Here is a 5,420-nt window from a genome sequence, read left to right on the forward strand (position 1 = left end):
TTTCTTCCAAGTGTCTAGTTTCACTTTTACACTTGAATGATATCTTGTCAACAAATTTTGGTCAGCAGTTATTAAATAGCTTTTCCATATCCAAATTCGTATATGATATTAAGTGTACCCTCAGTTGACATGTTTAGAGTCTTTGCTATCCCAGAAATGTTTGTTTTATAATCGGCAATGATCATAATGTACTTGATACATAATTTTTGGGATAGTAAAGGTTTCTAGACCATCTGAACATTTAAACCATGAATAAGTTCAGCTTTAATTTCTGAATTGCTTTTCCCATAAGATTTTTAATTTCCCATAGAAAAGAAAAGATTTCCCATAAGATATTTATTTCCTGTTCCTTTACTGATTCCGTTGATTTTATCCTTTGGTCTTACTTCCTTATTGCTTCCACCCACTCACAGTCTTTGTTACACAGACTTGAAAAAATATTTTTAATATGTAGTAAAAGTAAACCGAATATCATTACATGACATATTATGTGTTATGTTGATAGGTCTGGATCCCGCGTATGAAAAAAAAGTTGATTAATAGCAAGCTGAAAATGTGTTAATAGCTTAAGGGTGTCTAGTCGGATAAACTATGATATATGGGAACACTGGAACAGGAGCAGTTTTAATTGTGGAACAGGTTAAAAATTTGGAATGGTCACACCACGAAAACGGCACATTTATTTTGTCCGACAGAACAGACTTAAACTCTCCGAACAGAGATTTAACTCTCCTGAAAAAATCAGACTGCTATTTATCACCTGTCATAATTCCTGTCATTTGACATATTTTACATGTTCCACTCATTAAAACGCCCATTTTGTGATAAATAGCAGTCTGATTTTTGCATGAGAGTTTAATCTCTGTTCGAAGAGTTTAAGTCTGTTCTGTCGGACAAAATAAATGTGCCGTTTTCGTGGTGTGACCGTTCCAAATTTTTAACCTGTTCCACAATTAAAACTGCCCCTGTTCCAGTGTTCCCATATATCAAAGTTTATCCGACTAGACACCCTTAAGCTATTAACAAATTTTCAGCTTGCTATTAATCAACTTTTTTTTCATACGCGGGATCCAGACCTATGACATATGTATTTTGAATGTGACTAGGTTTTTCAAAAAGTCTTATATAATCTTATTTATAATATATGAAAGCCATCGCTTAATTAAGAATCCATATCCGGAATACTCAAAATGGGCTTCCACATCACCTATCACTTTTTCATTCTCAAGTGATGTATTTTTACTATGTGTCTACACTTTTGTCTTAACTCTTTAACTGAACAATTTGAGGTGGAGAGAGCTGTTTGTCTTAAGTTGCTCGTTCAGAATTATATCTGTATTTTTTATTTGAACTTCCATAGTTTCTAATAAAGATAGCTTTACGTCTTTATTTTGAAGATGGAGAATTTGAAATTGGTCTTTAAAACAATGATTATGATCAGGAAGGTGAAGTGTGTAATTTTTTTTTGTTGAAAGCTATTTTGTGTTCTGCTATACGGTCTACCAATTTGACCGATGTAAGTTTTTGAGCAGTTACCACATTTTGGATCTTGTTGTTCTTAACCTATTGACTGCCGGCAATGCGTCTCCCGCGTTTTGGCAAACGGTTAATGCGCCGGCAACGCGGCTCCCGCGTTCTTCATGTGATTCATCTTACGGGTCTAATGTTATGCTGGCATATATTAACATCATATTGTGGCTGGCAGTCACAAGTTTCGAACAACAAGGTTAAAAAAGGCACCTGCGCCAATTTCAAATTCTCCGTATTCAAAATAAAGACCTTAAACTATTTTTAGTAGAATATTATATGGAAATTAATAAATTAAAAAGTACAGATGTCAATATGAATGACTTGAAACAAACTGTTCCCCCCCTCCACAACTTATTCAGTTAAAGACTAAAAAGACAAATGTTGAATGGGTTGCATATGTGAGTTCATTTTAAATGAAGTAAAGAAACACAGACTTACTCACAATCATTTAATTTACTTCGACATAAATTAAATGATTGTAAGTCTGTGTTTCTTTACTTCAACTAAAAAGACACTTTGCCGAAACAGCCGTAGTGACGATAAATAGTAATATTTTGTTGGAAGCGTTGAAAACCAAAGTTTTCAATGTTTTATTGTCGGTTTAGGAATATTTTGTTGTCTATTAATCCGAAAAATCATATTTTTTTCACCATTAAATCTGGATTTGAAAAAGGCTGATATTTTTTGTATATACTTATGTCAATTGAATGAATGGGAAGAGAAAAATATTTTTGCAGTGTGTAATAATAAACTGCTCGTCAAAAGTTAGGGATATAGAAAATTATGCTGATTTTCATAGTTAATTTTTTCGCAAACAGACGGATTCCGCTATTTTTTTATTTTAGCCTTTTCTTTAGTATTTACACAGTTGTGCAAAGGTTTACTCAAACTTATTTTTTGTACTTATACCGGGTGGAAGAAAAAATATGTTTTTCTTGTGTTAAGTTTGCGACACCCTGTATGGAGAACGAGGTACAAATGTGAGTATACATCAGAATAATATTGTAGTCTTATGTTTTGTGAACATGCTGTTGTTTAATTGTCCCTGATATCTTTAGAAACAAAAATAATAGACGGTTTTGTAATTTAACATGTGTTTTAACCGAAACAAAAGTTTGAGACACCTTGTAGGGAGAAAAAGGCACAAAGGTGAGTATACCCCGATATTATGTTGTAGTCTCATATTTTTTGAATATTTTATTTTTTTAATTTCTCTGATATCTTTAATAACAAAGAAACTAGACGGTATTACTCTTTAATATGGTTTTCTATGTTTCACATGTGATGTGACGCATGTCATCAGTTAAAACACATATTAAAGAGTAATATCGTCTAGTTTCTTTGATATTAAAGATATCAGAGAAATTAAAAAATAAAATATTCACAAAATATGAGACTACAACAAAATATCGAGGTATACTCTCCTTTGTGCCTTTTTCTCCCTACAAGGTGTCTCAAACTTTTGTTTCGGTTAAAACACATGTTAAATTACAAAACCGTCTATTTTTTTTTATTTCTAAAGATATCAGGGACATTCAAAAAACAAAATGTTCACAAAACATAAGACTACAATACGATTTCGATATATACTCCCATTTGTACCTCGTCCTCCCTACAGGGCGTCTCAAACTTAACATAAGAAAAACATTTCTTTTCTTCCACCCGGTATAAGTACAAAAAAAAAGTTTGAGTAAACCTTTGCATAACTGTGTAAATACTAAAGAAAAGTCTAAAATAATAAAAAAAAATTAGCGGAATCCGTTAATCTGTTCACGAAAAAATCTACTATAAAAATTCAGCAGAATTTTCTATATCCCTAACTTTTGACGAGCAGTTTAGTTAATTCCTAGATGCTTTCTTCTGTAAGCTTTCGGCTTACAAGCCATCTTGAGAGCTATCGTAAAAACTGTAAAATACCACTACTAAAGAGGGATCCCATTTTTATTGACAAAATTTTAAGGAAAAAAATTCTTATAGACTTCCTTATAGTTGCAAAGATTTATTTAAAAATTGAAAAAACATTTCGCAAACCGCAGATTCACAAAAAACGCATTAAAAAGTTTGAGCATGGTTCAGGTACAAACACCTACCATCTGGAGTCGAGACAGCTGTCATACGAGTATATAGGAAATTAAAATATTTTATTTTGTGAAAATTTAGAATACAGTGGAACCTCTATTATCCGTCTCTCCATTAACCGTCTCTCCATTAACCGTCACCTCTGTTAACCGTCAGGGTACATACAGACGTATTGACTACATAAGCAAAAATTTTAATGTAAAAAAATAAAAAAAAAAGTAAATTTGATTTGTGATGAGGACACAAACGGCTATCCATTGCTGACAGATAAAGAAATCGTTGAAATGGCAACAAAGGTGGACCAAACAGATTCAGAAGCTGACACAGACTTGGAATTTGACTGTAGATATGTTGATGAACCTATTGTAACTGACAAAGATTTGCGTAAATAATCTAGAGAAGCTGCATCGCACATGCAATAATTCATCGAGTGGTATTCTCAACAAGAAGAAGCCATGATTGTATGCCGTAGTAGAAGTAGATTGCATGATCTTATGCCGATTAAAAAATTCAGCCGTCGCAAAATGTGAAGCAACAGTAAAACAAACAAAGATTTCAGAATATTTTAAATTGATTCGATTGTACGAACACAAATCCCTCTAATATTGTCAAACAAAACATGCAAATGAAATTTGAGAGTTGTACTATGAATATTAAAAAATTTTTAATGTTCTATTAACCGTCTTTTCGATTATCCGTCACACCCTTGGTCCGGTGCCCTGACGGATAATCGAGGTTCTACTGTAATTGTAATCCAAAAAATTGAGAGATGTATCAGACTGTTTAAAATTTAGTTATATACATAAATCTTGATTTCAAGAGTAAGAGTATACATGTTGAATAATGACTGAAGGTGCAAAAAAATCAATGAACAAGATATCCATAAAACAATAATTTAAATCATTTTTATATGTAAAGAAAAACGTACAAAGCTTTTGATGGTAGTGATATCTACAGAGAAATTCACACATGGAGTGCAGTACGGCTAAGATAAGGCAATACATTTCTAATGGGGAATAAACGCACAGGGTTGTCGGTCTTCACCAGTTGTTGATTGCTCTCAAGAGCGTCGCACAGGAACTCTGGCAACACTGAATGCACATTCCTATCTTAACCGTACTGCACTCCCAGTGTGAATTTCACAATAGTATGGTACTTAAGTGGATTAAAATCGTATCTAGTGATGGAAAATGTACAATTTTTAAATAAAATTTTTGAACCTTTCTTGTTTTAAATTTTTGTAATTAATCTTTTGACAATTTATTAAAGTAAAAACCATACTAGATATCATTACCATTAAGTAAGTTTCTTCTTCTTTACATATAAAAAGGATTTGAAATATTGTTTTAGTGATAACTTGAATTTTTTTGACCTTCAGCTGCCTCGACTACAGATGTTGATTGCTTGCACCTGTTAGTACCATACTCAAATTTTTTAATGTTTTTTGTTGTCCTAATGTGCCGTTTATTAGATGTTTTTTCAATTTTTAAATAAATTTTTTCAACAATCCTCGCAAGTTTTTTAACTTCGGAAAATGAATTCTATAGGAATTTTTTTCGATAAAAATGGGATCCCTCTTTAGTAGTGGTACTTATGGTTTTTGACCATAGCTCTGAAGATAGCTTTGTAAGCCCAAGGCGTTCAGCTAGTAATTAAATATGTTGACACACTTCAAAAATACTTTTCTCCTCCCAATCACTTAAATCGTGATTTGTCTTTAAGTATGTACATTCCACTAACGTTTATCTATCACCTACTATCAGAAACATTACTTTCCTATTTTAATAAGTGCCAATTCTAATTTTTAACAG

General features: G+C 32.3%; 1 protein-coding gene across 1 annotated transcript in view; it reads left to right on the forward strand.

Moving 5' to 3' along the window:
- LOC114333317 (poly(rC)-binding protein 3) overlaps positions 1-5,420 on the forward strand; it is a 754,646-nt gene that overhangs the window by 714,363 nt on the left and 34,863 nt on the right. The window lies entirely within an intron of this gene.

Source organism: Diabrotica virgifera, chromosome 8 (assembly GCF_917563875.1).
Source record: "Diabrotica virgifera virgifera chromosome 8, PGI_DIABVI_V3a".
NCBI classification, from domain to species: domain Eukaryota; kingdom Metazoa; phylum Arthropoda; class Insecta; order Coleoptera; family Chrysomelidae; genus Diabrotica; species Diabrotica virgifera.